The 16,134-nt window shown below is 40.9% G+C and overlaps 1 long non-coding RNA gene across 1 annotated transcript in view; it reads left to right on the top strand.

The window, feature by feature from the left end:
* LOC147754644 (uncharacterized) overlaps positions 1-14,839 on the top strand; it is a 30,317-nt gene extending 15,478 nt beyond the window's left edge. Inside the window, exons 2-4 of the long non-coding RNA XR_015318082.1 lie at positions 12,655-12,739; positions 13,521-13,757; positions 14,024-14,839. This is a non-coding gene — a long non-coding RNA (uncharacterized LOC147754644). The remainder of the gene's footprint in view (positions 1-12,654; positions 12,740-13,520; positions 13,758-14,023) is intronic.
* Positions 14,840-16,134: the final 1,295 nt, after the last annotated feature.

Below are 16,134 nucleotides of genomic sequence, written 5' to 3'. Positions count from 1 at the left end.
GTACTAATTGGCTGATATGAACGATACGGCGGATGAAAAAGAGTTTCCCACTCGAGTTCTTACCTGGCAGGACAGTTCCCATAATCCTTCCCAAATGTGCCTGGCAGTGTTGTGGGAAAAGACGACTTTGCCTTCTCTGTCGGGCCTTTCCTGTCAGGTAATTCGGTTCAATCGATGTAACCGGACCGTATCCTCATCCCGGTTAACCTGGTAACCAGTAATGTATAAAATCCTCCCAGTTTCATTAAACACAATTAATGGTCCTATTCGAGTAAAGATATTTCAGGGCTTAAACATATTCTTAGCAGCTAGCCACTGCTTTTTCTGTTTCAGGTCGACGCGGAGAGACCACGCTTCATCACGTGTAACAATTCGGTGGAGGACCTCGTTATTGGGCTTTGCTTGATACCGGGCGAAATGTGAAAGGTCAATGAAAAGCAATAGTTCCCTATGCGTTTCACTCGGTTTATGGCATATCCTGTTCCCTAATTTCTGACGAAGTTCTACAGATCCAAAATACCTAACAATAACCTGATATCTGCAGCTTGCTTTCTCAACCAGTTAGCGAGCTGCTTGCCTTATGGGAATCTCATCAACCTCGGACGGACACCTTTCCGGTCTATGATTCGATCTTTGGACTTCGATCTTTGAACAGACCTTTTCGAGCAGTCCTCTCAGTTGTAGAGTCCTGACTGGGGTATGACACAAATATCCCAGATTGCATGGGTAACTTACTGACTTCAGCTAACGCTAACATAGTCTCAAAAGTGCACTTTTTTTGTGACAGGATTATCCGAGAGGCCGAAGCTCAAACCCGAAACGCAACTACGGATTTATAGAAGAGAAAATAAGGAGATCGAAGAATGGTCAGAATGAAATGATAATGGATTAAAAAAAGCAGAAAGGACATCTTTTAAGGGCATATAAACGTAAACGAGCAGGACAGAGGCAAAAACGAAGTAAACAGCCCCTCTATATATATATATATATATATATACGCACGTTTATTCACACAGATAGTGTAACTGTGTGCCCTGGTCGAAGCTCAAAGCAACGAGCCACTTGATATTTTCCAACTGGGCCTCGACCGTTCAAGTCACCGTATACATATATGTATTGAGTATTATATGCATACTTTGATCGGTGTTGAGACCCATGATGGGTAAAGACTCTCCGCTGATGCTGCCCTATGCGTTCTTACAAGTGATTGATATGGACTCCGCAGCCCCAAAATATTGATCCTGATTGAGACCAGTCATGCATTGTCCGTGTAATTCCATCACAAACGTAGTTGATGAAGTATACAAAGGCCATGCTGGAGCGAAAGCAATCACTCATGGCTTACAGGATTGTGTGTTGACATACGCGGTAAGACTAGCGACCACTGACTATAGTTTTATCCCAATTAAGTTGATGCGTGTGTACAGGTCGCACTTACGGCTGGTGTATCTGTTGCAGCGATTGTTGTGCTCAAGGAGCTCTGACCTTCGGCCGACGCTAGACGCTCGATGTAGTTGGTAATTCATAAACAACAAAAACGAAAAACAAAGCCCAGAGCACTCCTCCCCAATGCCAGATACTGAACTAGCTACGTGGGTCAATGATGGGCTTCAAGTTGAATCGTAGATTACTCGCAGCAGTTGAAGAGCACACACGACAGGTTATTTAAAGGATTAATATTCTGCTGGCAACACGTTAAGACGAAAAACTGACTATGTATATAATTTGTTTTTATGTTTATATATGATGGTTCATTATCAAATATTTTTTCAATTACGATCACATGCTCTTCGTCCATGTCGATGGATTAACAAGGAAGCTGTTGTATTATAACTTATAAGTAACTTGAACGGAACAGTGAGAAAAATATTTTACGTTTACAGATCATAGATACCTATTTGTTAGGGCGTGATCAACGTTTCCGCCCTAGGGGCGCTCGAATAACGTAAATAGACGCTCACTCACATATTATATTGTATAATATGTGAGTGAGCGTCTATTTACTAAATTATATTATAATTATATTATTATTATAAAAAATTATAAATTAAATTATATTGTATAATTTAATTAGATGCCTCTGACATATTCACTATACTTATCGATAGTTTGTCCTCGTCCAATAGACCGAAATTATTTAGTTCTTCATGAGCCTTCGATTTACGGAGGCAAGAAGTTAGCCTTTGTTTACTGTGACTCTTCCGCCAGCCACAGTTGCCGGCCGACACAGTCAATATTTAGTACTCACTGAACGTGAAGACTTATAATCAATAATTATAAATCATCTTCATGTAATAGTGTCTGCCGAAGACAAATCTTAACGAATATCAAGCATGGGTGTGTCCTGTTTTAGGGAAAACGTTATTAGTGCTACAACTATTTATGAAACAACAATGAAAGTTGTCGAGGCATGAAGTTTGTGATATACCAACACACAAATGTAAGTGCTATATATATAATAATTATCATTTACGACTATAATGTTTGTACCAATTACTAGTAAAAGTCAAGAACAAGCCGATACCTTGACATGATATCCTAATCTGTGTAAATTCATCACAACTAGTTTCTGCAAGTCTAAAGTTTCTAAAGATATTGGATCGGCTTAACGTTGTGCAGTGATATGGCCTTCTAGACCGTTGACCTTTTTGTAGGCCAAACATCGACATAAGAAATGCGTACTGGAATATAGTTTACAGCAGTCTGACTAGATAAAATATTGTTGTAGAACTGTTTTTATTTCAAGGAACTTGAAAAGGAGCTACACAAGAGATAAAACGGCGTTATCTACCACTCTGATCCCCAAGTAATTTGCAAGCTCAATAGAATGCTTCATTCAAACAATGGAGACAAAAAGAAAACGTAACCGAAAGAATCGGTCTATCAAAAAGTACGCCCTATCAAGATGCCGTCCAGCTGAACGCCCTTTGAACATCGTCGTTTCCATTACATCACATTACATTACAGTTGTTTTTGCCATTTGGCCTAACATAAGTGATATAGAATAGAGGATTTATTTAATTAGAGCTTAACGTGAAAAGTTCGAACATGGTATTCCTAGAATTCACAGTCTGCTTAAGCACATACGTCATTTTAATTATCGTTCTTAAAGACATACTGTCGGTTGGCAGGTACCTTGGCAACGCGCACCCTGCAAAAAGGCTTAAATACGATGTCGTACTTTAAACAGGAATAAGTACGATTTGGTACCAAGTACCAAATCGTAGTACGATTTGGTACCAAGTACCAAATCGTACTCATTCCTGCAAACGCGCACTTCACACATATGTCATTCAAGGGAAAACTATTTTACAACTAGGCCTACGGCCTCATATGATTTAGAGTTTTCGAAAAATCTTGATCTGCTCATTCGATGGGAAACTTCAACTTACTTGTGATCTTGATAGTACATATCGTCCAATTTTCTGTAGAAGGTCACGTTCAATGCCATACACTTTTCTAGTGACAGTAACAATCATATCTCTTCATTGTGAGCTCTGTGCTTTTAACTTAACTTTTAACTAAGCTTTTTTAACTCTGCTATGTTGTGCATAAATTAACGATGTTCAAACCATCGACACCAAATCGGTGTTCAACTTGTCTGTATTTTTTTTTTATTGTAACCAACGTTTTGAAATAGAATATACGACAGATGGATAAATATTTCTATATATCTAAAAGCTACTTATACTACGTAGAATAAGCCTGTGTATTTGTTGTACAAAATACAGTGCGACACAGTTATTAACTTACCTGTTTTGTTTATTTGTGCGCTTTGCTTCCTCAAAACGCTTTGGATAGGAAAAGTGGTACGTCTCTGCCCGCAAGATACGCAGTTCTTGAAATGTGTTCATAATAAGTTCAATTATAACGAACAGATTATATCTAATATATTATTCTATATTAGATATATAATAATAGGCTCACATATTAATTTGGTCAAACGCTTAAAAATGGCAGATATGCTGCCATTGCACATTTTTGACAAGTAGTTCATATATTGTATACTTTCGGAAAGCCAACAAAACCGTAGCAAAGTAAATAGAAAATATATTTTACCCAAGGGCACAATGATTGTTGACTCTTAAAGCCGGTAGAAAAAAAAACAGTGTTAAGTGTAGACCTATATTCCTTGATAGCTCTGTGAATGAATCGTGATTCTGATAGAGTTAAGGACAACTATAGCAATTGGCAGTTTTGATTGCCAATCGATATAGTTTCTTTCTGTTTCGTCGTTTACGTATGCCTCAGTGGATACAGACGCGTGATCGGTAAAACCCTTATCGTAGAGTTTGTCGAGGCGGCTCAAGCCCTCAAAAATCTTGAGGTCTACCTTTATACATATTTATATATTGTAAATCCAGCAAGTCAAGCCGGCTCGCGCGAGTTACTTTCGAGCGAGTGGCATTGCAAACGGTACGCACCTTCAAGGTGCAATCTTTTCTGTATATTTTCAAGCCATTACCTTTACATGCCAAACGATCCGCTCCGCCGCGTTCGGATCCCTCTTGCCAAGACATACTCCCAGTCCTTTTTCCAACGCGGTTATAACCTACCGCCACCTCATCCAAAGCAAGGGCCAGTCACCTCAGCGACCTTGACTGTCTTCACGCTGATTTCCTTGTCGGTCGTATTCTTGTGTCTCTTGCGACAAAATAGCCATTTTGGTAAAAAGAGATTTTTCACGCAGTTGGCTTGTTCCTTCAGCTGGTACCGCGTTTCCTGTAAGGGAATTGAAGAACAATCCAGGATAGGTTATTTCCAAGGTGACTGTAGCTGTGAGAGAAGTGTCCTAACATGCCGTACTGTGTTCGCAGGATCTTCGCCTCACCGACACGGTTCATCCGAATAGGTTTCAGGAAACGCTTGTAGGAATCGCCGGACATTCTTCCGGACAATTTTATAACATTCACGTGACATTTTGTTTAAAAAATTGACTACACAGCTAATGATCTAAATGGTAATCCATCATAATCCAGTATGATGACCGAAACGAATATTTCAACGACGTCTCTAAGATGCTCTCAAGCATTTTACATAATCACATTATCTTGATATACTGTATAAGCAGCGTTTTTTAAATATCAATTATATTTGAACAGAAGGCTTCGTGTCAGGTAGAATAGCCATGCATCTTTAAGTTAACGAGTGTTTTAAAGTCAGCCTCAAATTAATTTACTGAGAAAATGTATTTTTATGATACAAAAAAATCACTCGTTTCTTAGCACTGCTAAGACTCGCACATAGGAGCTGCTCTTGTAGTCATACACATAGTCACCACCGCGTCTGTCACATCCGTCTGAGATGTGCCGTCACATTTTTGGTAGGTATAGAAGAAATATCAGTCGATTTTCCCGCTTATAAATTTCACACTGTTTCCTCGCGGCATTTTCGAATATACTTCGGTTAGTATATATATCTGTTTGTTGAGTTGTATTAGAACCCGTTTGCTCAGCCTAATACTTTTGCAAGAGGGACACATGTCCCTCTTGACACATTATTGTATTTATCGTGGAACTGCGTAGAGTCGGAGAATCGTGTAGTCATACTCTATTCGTTGCTATTGGGATCTGAACGGAGTGTGACTGTGCCCAGGATACATGACTCGTAAAGAAACGCTAGCTTACGGAACAGCCCTGTTCCTTTTAGTATATGTACTTACGCACACATCCACACTGGGTGTATAAATAGGTCGCGTAGAGCAAAATCGAACCGAAGGTTTTTATGGGCCAGATGAGCGTCAATAAACCTAACGTCCGTCTTTTAACCTTTATCAAGCGGCGTGATGATTCTTGCGCAACGGAAGGAACCAAACGGCGGCTTTGTCAGAGGTAATGAAATCCTAAAATGATACTACGTGGCATAGATCGGGACCAAAATCGACAGAGCTCACATCGTCCTTGAACAAGTATTAAGCAACAAAAGAAAACCGTGACCCGCCGTACTTAACTCATCGTCATATATAATTATTAAATCCAAAAAGCCTTTTCTTCATAATGTTTTATCCAAAAACCGCGTTAACCTTGTTCGACGTATGAAATTATAGTCTACTTCTAAAGATGACCATGGAGTTACCGAAATGCTTTGCTGAGATATATATATACATAATTTTTAAACCCATTTAAGCTAAAATTAGTGACCTTAAAGGCAGTGCGTTTAAAAAGCTTCAGTGAGTGGTTATGACACAGATGCTTGCTTGTTGTTTAATATTCGGCGACAGATGACTACATATGTCGAAATGACATATCAGTACAATAGAATTAGATCGACCTTAAACGACATTTCATAATAGCATTCGGAAATTTCACTATTCAAAACTAAAATGAGCGCTCGTTTCATATGATGATGGTAACATTGATCCACTATTGAAGTTGTGCTATGTGCAGAGACTAGTAGTAGAGAAGCTGCAGCAACCCGATGTCCTGGCCTCACTTCTATCGATGTCAGGATTAGCCTCATTATTGTGGATTCTACTGGAGAACTTTTCTCTCTCTCTCTCTCTCAGTGTCTCTCACAAGTATCCCCAGTGTTGCCGACGGCACAACGACTGCAAACTGCGCAGGAGCAAGACTTGGCTTAAAAGTCGTCGCCAGCGCACCCCTTACACGTTGCGACGAAGCAACTCGCTCTAAAGCGTACAGAGGACACCATCAAGGATCCCAGAAACGCTTGTCGCTATGTGATTCAAACAGCGACCGACAACAGCTAGGCGGAGAACAAACAGGTCAAAGTTCGCAATGGGCACTTCTGCAAAAAATGTGGCGAGCCTTTCAAGAATGATATTGCGGAACAAATGTTACTGGAGTCGATAAGAAAACAGCCGTTTGAAAAGGGTCAGCTTTAAGGGACAATTGTTAAGTTGGATTTTTGTTTACTGTCTCCAAGCTAGATAGGATTATCTTTAATTAATGAGAACCTAGTATTCGGCGCCGTTTGTCAGAAAGCTTACATCGGCTCAGAGCTGAAATATTCGTACATTAATGAAACGCTAGCAAGAAGAGGGCACGATACTTTATACACAATGGGAGAGTGAAACGTGCTATGGATTATCTAGAAGCTATTGACGCTCATTCTCGCAGACGAATGGCGGCTGTACTCCTGTCGTCGTTTAGGCAGATCAATCCTCCGAAACGACCTTCTGTGGCCTGCCACAGAACTGGCGATAGCTTGAGTCTGAAGCGACTTGGGGGATGACACCCGAAGGCCAGTGCAGAGCAGCACTGGGCAATTCTTTGGCCCTTATGAGCGGTATGTGTGCCAGGCCTTTGTCACCGAGGTCCGCTCATTGCTACTGCCGCCGTTATTACAGTAGTGAAAACGTGTTGTGGTCCCAGGTTAGTCGTACTTTGTCTCCGGCCTGCACCAATAGTAGAGACCAAAGCTGAAATCTGCTCGCTTTATTATCCGCAAGGCAAGCGTAAAAGGCCTCTTTGGAAGGCGATCTTTCCTCATCACTCCGAAAGCGGATCCCGCACTCGTCCATTGCGCTACTTGACGTTTCATCAGAAAACTGAACAATGTAAAAAGCCACCGACCGGCGCCCATTTGAACTAGATTCATTGCGAACCTTCTTGTGGCCTGACTTAGTCCGCCTTTGACCATTAGTAATGAGCTGGCTGTACTAAGACTGACGCGTCATTGTAGAACCATCGAGTCTACCTGTAACTTTATATCAGCGAATATGGGAGGCGTTTAATAAATTCGGCAGAAAGAACCGCACCGAGGAATTTGGCAGTGAAGAAGTAACATACACAGTTCAATAAATATTGCAATTTTTTGGATTAAACACCTTCGCAATGGGGAAAAAAATATCACCCTGTCCCCTGCCTTATCGCATTAGCAGCCATGAGACATACTGAGAAAAAATATTTAAAAGTTCTGTTTGTTGATTGGGTTCAGTTCATTCTCAATTTGTATTTATTCGATACGGCACGTTGATATTTCTGTATATATGCATGTTATAGATAAAGAAATGTCCGTATTTATTTTGCCCAAGTATAATCGTTTATGCCCAGAACAACAAACCACTGAGGTGAACTTAATGCAGAATAGTTATCGCTAGACGGTTCATGTCCATCTTTTTAGTAGATGCTGATCGATTCATACCGGAACGATCGTCAAAGAAAATGTCGTACCAACACTGTGAAAACCGAAAAACAACATTTTTTTGTACTAGAAAACATAAATCAAATAGCGCTGTTGAATTTTTCAACTCATTCAGTCATAAACGTCTTGCCAGCATCATGGCACAATGGGTCTACCAGCGGCGTTGTCACCTGCTCTAGACATATTATCTCCTTGAGTCGAAATAATGGTTGTAGTACATATTAAGAAATGTCTCGCTATATTTTAAATGCCTGAGCCATGATGCCTGATTATCAGAGGGCAGATGAGCACCAGTTACGCCGCAACTGTTACTCGCCAGAGATAGATTTAGAAGAATTGTTGAATGTTGCCTTCCAACGGATGTATTTTCTTCAGATCGCTTTTTCGTGGAGCATTTATGTGCTTTGTTCTAATGTTTTACTGCTAACGATTTCGCTCTAGGGGCAGGCGTACGGTGGTACAATACTCAAAGAGAACTGATCAAATAGAAAGCTAATACGATCCCCATAAAACGTTTACTGTTACCATAGGTCCGCTAAGTTTAATCCACGTTCAATTGTATGAAAATAGCATCCAGGCAAAGTTAGTTAATCTGATCTTGGTAGTCAGAGCAAGCCTCAGCAGTAGTTCAATGTCTGGCTAAGCCTCCGGCCTGAACGTGAAGTTCCTGCAGTCACAAGCAACTCAAGCCCACAATGCGCGCATACGCAGCTGTGATGATGAAGGAAAAACATTTTTGAAACGCCTTGAGGCTCGAGCTTTCTGTCTTTGCTCAATGAACGCTATAGTAAGTAGCGCAAGACTTTAAAACCGACAAATAAAGGAGCCAATGTCTAATCAAATGGTTGTTGACTACATGTATGGACCCAATGGGATCAGCTAGTTCCTTGACCATCTAATCGCTGACAATAGGCGCGCACTAATGAAATAGTTGAAAATATGGGAACGAACTAGAAAGAGCAAGGTTAGTCAGTTAGATAGACAATATAGTTAGTATTAATTATATAGACAAATTGGACTTCTGGCAGTAAGAAAGAACCAAGCCGCTGAAATATTCGACGGTATACGTAACATTTCGATGCAAAAATCGCGAACAAGCGGTTGCCATAGTAGTGGAATGCCGTAGGGGTAGACGGGGCTTTGACCAATGAACTCGATTTCAATTCAGCGCTACAGATTGTTATAGCAATTACCGCGCTCTATAACGCGATTTAATGGTATTACATCACGCCAGATTTTCCCGTCACGAAAATGACCATACGTTCTTCTCGAAACGAAAAACCAATACTTAACACAGATTCTATTATTTTTTCTATATATATATATATATATTTTTTTTTTTTTTATTAAGGTACACTTTTTAGGTCTTCATGCTTGATCTGAAATTACAAGTACTTCATGAACAAAGCGATTTGGCGTTGGACCAAAGTGACAGCACGAAGAGATACGATAGAGCGATCTCCATAGCTCAAATACGTAACATTACACTGAAATTCTTCATTACGATAGTTACATGCAGCTACTTACAGCCTCGTCATTTCTAAGCCTAAATCGGTGTCATCGCGTTAGTCAGATACAGTGAGATCTGTATGAGGGCACGACCATCAAAATTAGAGGTATGTAGTATGTGTTTATAATAGATACGACACTACGCGTGTGCAACAGCATTGCCTCTTGAATTTATTACCAATCTGCATGAATAGTCTGACCGGTCATTGTATAGGAAGAAAGTGTCGCTTGGCTCCAGAAAAAAACTTTCTCGACATCTAGCAAACGAATTTGCATCAAAACACGAGGTAATTGGAATGAACGGTTCCTTGAAGTCAGGGTCACTGTAGAGCGAGTCAAGCAATCATATCTATTTTTATTGATGTCACCGGATCTGCAGTCTTATAATTGTGCCATATGGTATATATTTCTCCAATGAACAAGTGTTGTACACTTGACATAGATAAACTTTTTTCGTGAGCAGGAACTTGCTAACCAAGTTTATGTAAATAATGTTGCTTTACTAAGTAAAGCTCAAACAGTACCCGATGAGTTGCTTAATTCAACAGGCAACGGCTGTCGATTTCAGGTAAGAAAGATGTTCCAAAAAGTTTGCAGGTGAAAGAGGCTGAATCCACATCCCAACGAAGCGACGTAAGAGGCCGACAAGTAATTTATTTGAAGTTTTTAATGGCCACATGAAAAACATTAAGTGTGGAATAAGTAGCTGCTGGCGTAAGTTATGCGCTAAGTGCATGCGTGCATATGGCCCTGAACGATCGGCCCCTCGGCCTCGAATCCGTCCTAGAAAGTCTTCTCACTCTATGCGTGTTGTGCACCTATCTGCTTTCGATAGGACTGATATTATGCAGTCGCGTAAAGATTAGGCTGAAGCCGGCTTAAAATCCACATATCTAATGTTTATTCATTCTTACTTCAGCCGATCCAACACCGAAGCGAACTAGCGATTTTTACGGCGGTAAACTTTTTAACACATAGCTTCATTTTCTCAAACGTTCTCACAGTAAAACGGATATGCCTCAGCTTAGTTGTTCTACAGGTGGACGTACCAACTCTAGAGGTAAGTATTATTCTAATTTTGCCAACGGTTTGCCAAGACACGTTGGTCTTTTCGTTTGCTGATTTCCTTGCCAGAGAGACTCGCAAGTCTATCATGGAAAACCTACGTGATGTGCGTAACACAGCAGCAATGTCAATTAACAACAGAAAAACGTTAGGTGGCCTTACACGGTTCTGCCTAGAGGTCCAACGTTTTTGCAATTATTTCAAGGTCTTTCTAACTCCGCCACGTATTATTTGTTAACAGTCGTCTCGTTGGTCAAGTGCTGACAGATTAGTCCTGGATATTGATCCTTCAGACAGAGTCAGGTGACTTGAGGTACCCATGGTATCTAGATGATAAGTTGAAACAAATAATCACTATAAAAAAAAAAAGCCTGGATTATACTCAGTGGTGCACTATACAAGACTCTCTCCCTCTCATTACAAATAGAATATAATTCGATTTGTGGTTCCGTAAGGTTAATAATACGTTACTTTGCTACAGGGAGGGCTTTGAGACTCTATCTTTATACATTCATTTCGGCTTTTACTCCGGAATTGCCTGACAAACGCTTTGCCTATAGCTCACATCTGTACGTACAGAATTTTTATCAAAACTTTACGTTTTGATTACAAACGTTATTAACGTGAACTCGTCCTATGGGTCGCACGCGCGCGTCGTCCGCTGCCCCTGTAGCTAAGTGCGTACAGTATAGATCGCCCGTTTATCGCTACGATTGTTATGCGGTCGTTATCAGAAGACAAATTGATAGTCAGGAAATTGCTACATGAATGCCACCTGCTAACCACCTTTCGGTCCGACAGCGAGGTGGTCAGTTCGATATCATATAGCCGCTTTGGTATATAGCTCGTCAACGGGATGGCACAACGTGTACAAGGCGGATGGTCCAAATAATACTTTAGTCGACCACTGTAATACGCGGGCTGTGGTGGCTACCTATATATTTTATGGTAAATAATGGATCAATAGACCAAGGAAGCTGCTCAAAGTGGCCGCTTGAGCTATAAGAAGCTATGAGAAGCGACATCATTAGAATGCCTATACATTTCAAGCTAAGTCTCAGCTTTAATATCTCGGTATTGCCAGCAGTGAATAGGCTGAAAAAGCATATTAGATACGAATCAAGCAAGTGCTAAACAGGTCCGTACCTGACAGGCTCTTGTAAACCTTGTGATTGCTAGTGGTACTAGTAGGTCTGCCTATACGCAAAATATCGTTTATGAATCGAGAACAGTTTCTTATGGTGAATTATACGAATTTTGTGTGGCAGCATTAGAGAAAGCCTTGATATCGAGCACTTTGAGGAAAAGAGGACATGCATCCGAAGGCATCGTGTGCCGAAGTAGTACAAAAAGACACTAATACGCTGTCAGATTATAACCGTGCTATTACCTATTTGCGGCAAAAGATTACTAACTAATACAAATCGCACGGTTCAAATGGGCAAAGCAATATATCGAATAGAGCATTTTCAATAACGACCTTGTACGAGCAAAAAAAAAGTGACTTTGTTTCTAACATAGTTCTCATAGAGGAACAAAATTGACGAGTATATACATGTTTAAACATAACACACCTGAACTGAAAGAGGTTGTCTTTAGCTAATGAACCGATATGTTCAAGTATCTGTAAAGGTATCAGACAATATTTAACAATCTTGGACACTGTAAAATGGGACGCCCGCAGCTGTGGTTTATGCACCTTCATCACCTCGTTGACCGATGCAGATTCTTCGAGGTGCCTTATGAAACAGCATGCTCCTTGTTGGACTGAAGGGGTAACCATTTAGTGATTATCACAACTACGGGGAACGGTTCTATCGTACGGGCCTCTAAGGTATAGCACAATAAACGTCTCACAAGAATATTCCAGAAGCATGAAAGGGTAGACAAGTATTCAATAAAAACAAAATGCAAGTTTTGAACATATTTTTTCTATAAACCTTTACTAGCTACCTTTTTTTGTTTTTATTCCAGGACCATGACTGTTATTGACACATTCAAAATCGGAAAAGTTTGCCAAGCACAGAGCTGCATAACGCCATCCACGATACTAGAAAAGGTACAGTCGTTTCTAGCTGTGATTAACTGTACTGTTATTTGTGTACAGATTATCTTTCGGACCTGATGGAGTTACTGCGTGAGTCGCTCATAGGGAGAACGCGTTTGTTTAGAAAGCAATACACTAACGGGCGTGGGATACTCCTTTGATGGGTGCCTCATACAACAGGGCAAGGTTGGCCTGGACGACTAATGCACATCCCTTTTGGGCGCGTTTTCATAGTAACAATAACTAAGGGGTATGCCTCGATGCTCGTTCAAATCCCATGTAAAATTTTCGCAAACAAATACTTATAATCAGGCAAATAAGGAATAAAAGAGCAATAAGTAATTAAGGAATTATTATTACTAATAATAAGGATAACAGCTGCTTATCATGCCGTTTCAGGGCATGTTTTAGGCCTGTTGAAGAAGCCCAAAGTAAGTTAAACAGGACGTACTTCAACTAGACCCCTAAATAAAGGCTGCTATACTTAAAAGTATGTGATTTCGAAGCCTTGTTCGCATAGTAAAAATAAGTAAATGCTAAGCATATGAAATAAAGAAACATGTCTCTTGCTCATACCAGTCAGTAGTTTAAGTCAGGGATTGCGTACAAGCTAAGCGTGAAATGTGGATAGACAACGCCTTCTTTTTTACTAGAAGCAACATTCGAATTTGGTTATAAGACGTCGTAAAACATTACGAAGGAGACGCTTCCTTCAGTTCCTGTGCATATATGTATGGAGATTGTGTGATAGGTAGACCAGACAAGGAGTAGTTATAGTAAATTACCTTTTCAGTATTTGACTGCAAATTTCGAATCGACATGGACGCCTACATAACTACCGGCAACGCTCATTTTGGGGGACACAGAGCGGACGTACCTCACAGAGGCACTGGTCCTGCTGTGGTGAGATTTACGTCGAATCGGAATTATAATATTAATGCGCTCGAAAGATCTAGTCAAGCCCCTCTTGAAGCGCGCAAGCCTTAAACAGCAAAACTTCAACCAAGCCGATGAAGGTCAGGCGAGACAGGTGAGGATAATAGGTGTAACGAATATACGAATATTACGTGCTCATTACATAAAACAACGCACTGTGTGCTAGAAACAGCAGCCAGAAACTGAGGACTTTGTTTGTCATGGTCACTAGTGTCGAGCTGTTAATGGCTGTAAATCATTACAGTTCCTATAAGAAAACTGCTGGGCTGAAGACATTATTAACGATAAATTGTAGTAGCTGCGGTCTTCCAACACTTTTATTTGCAACAAGCCACTATTTGCATCGTTTGATTTAATCAGGTTATACTTGCGTATGCGTGATATGATACGCACGATAAGGATAGCATCGGTATGGCAGAACATGCGATACAAGGACTCTTTGGAAGTTTAACTGATGAACGCTTGATAACTACTCGGAGAACTCAATATGCTCGTTTGTATTGTCATTGTACTGCCGGAGGGGTCCACAGGCGAAGACCTAATTTTTGACGCGATTATCACCATAACCAAACACGACAGACCTACTATAACATTACTATATGCACTTTTAGAGTGTGCCGCACAAAGGCAATGCTGTGGCATTGAGGTATCAAGTCACTGATTCAAACAATCTGAGGTATAGAAGATGAAAGCAAAGCGTCATTATGGCTATCACTTAACAACTACGATTGTACCGAGTGAAAAATATACTATTATATGACTGCGAAATATAAGAGTATCTTTTGACACCGTTATAATGTGTTCATTATCCCGACAACAACGTTCTGACGACAATAAAAATACAGATCTGTCTTAGGAACTACTGTGCTAAAGGGGCTACGCGTACGTTCATACATACATGACGCGTACATTCATTGGACACTATAAGGAACGAGTTGCTATGCAGGGAAATTACCCGTAATTTAGTCGTGATTTGTTTACTTAGGAATTTGCTTCTATTACGAGCCCAAGTCAAGCAGGCACGAGTACGGACTGAGCCATAGATTGGCAGCTAGTAGACACAGACATTCTTATCGCGGGAGTTTAAGCGAAAGAAGCTCTCGTTTAAGATACGTTTAATGAGAAATCGACGGATTCATTCTAACTTTTTGGTTTCAATAAGCTAAATTCTATTCTATGATCCCGCTATTGCTCCTTTTTTCACTTACTCTATCCGCCGTATAAATTCATTACAATTACACGAACCGTGTGGTACTTCTGGTACTACCGCTCATGGTAATGGTACATACTGAGATCTTGTCAAATGGATGGTTTAACTCCACTGGATCGCAAAGTTTCTCGCAGCCTTGTTGTGGTTCACTGCTCTCGATCGACTGTCGTATCTAAAAATCCATCTAAACAATAATCAGTTGCACTACAATCCACTGGGTTTCGCCTGCCGTCAAATCAAATTCAAGCGCCGTTCACATGCCGACAAGTTTTCCAGAAACGCTGCCAGCGCCATCACGATTATCAGCACATTCTTCCTGGCAAACTCTCCCTTCCGTTTCGATCGTTTCGTTACCTTTGTTGTGTTGTACGTAACGTCCCGGGAGAAGTTAAAGCAAGTAAAAAAAAAAAAAAAGAAGAGAAAATGTCTTTTTTTTGTCTTTTCTTCTAGCGTTTCTTCGTTTTTTCCATTATCCCACTACTGCCTCTGCATCCTGTCAGCATGCTATCTGGCGCAGGTTTCTTGTTCTGGTCCTACCAACATCCATCCTCTTCCATGTCATTGATTCCCTTGCGATTCTTCTCATCGTTCTTGACAGATTAGCGATCACAACACAGTGCTCTGCCCTGCAACCGCGTCGCCTTCCGCTTTTTTTCAAGGCTCGAACAGCGCTATTTCTTTAGCCGAGTGACCCATTCACCCTGGCGCGGTATACCCCCAATAGTTTCCTGAAGTCGCGCCAGTACTGGCCATAATAGCCGTATCCCAGCTTATCCCTCCCACCACTCCCAACCTCTTCCCAGCGTCTTTTCTTCAAACCTCGTACAATTCCGATACGATCCTCTTCCCCCTCTCCCTTTTTCTTTCTATTTCTATCGCTACACAACTGTTACTGCTGCCGCCGCTGCTGAGGTAGCAGCTAGTATTATACTACTGCGGCAGTTTCCTTCTCCATCTCTTGTACCGACGCTACTACTGCCGCTGCTGCTAGTACTCGTTACTGTTTCTGCTGCTGGACCGAAGATATCGCCTGCGTTGATGGCGGAGACTGATTCTTTTGGTTTCGAAGTATAAAAATGTCCTACAATTTTTATGCTCCTTCCGAGAGGCCCTGGTGCTATCGCTGCCGGAAAGTATCGACAAGCAAGAAAGTCGAAATAATTGAAAGTGTCCACCGGAGCTTAAGTTCAACGGCGGAAACATAAAAATACGAAACACAAATATTAGACTGGCGAAGTCGCTGGACGGACGGCCCGAGGCT

The sequence above is a fragment of the Varroa destructor genome, unplaced genomic scaffold (genome assembly GCF_002443255.2).
Source record: "Varroa destructor unplaced genomic scaffold, Vdes_3.0 BEIS01000007.1, whole genome shotgun sequence".
Lineage (NCBI taxonomy): Eukaryota > Metazoa > Arthropoda > Arachnida > Mesostigmata > Varroidae > Varroa > Varroa destructor.
This window is presented reverse-complemented; position numbering and strand designations above follow the sequence as displayed.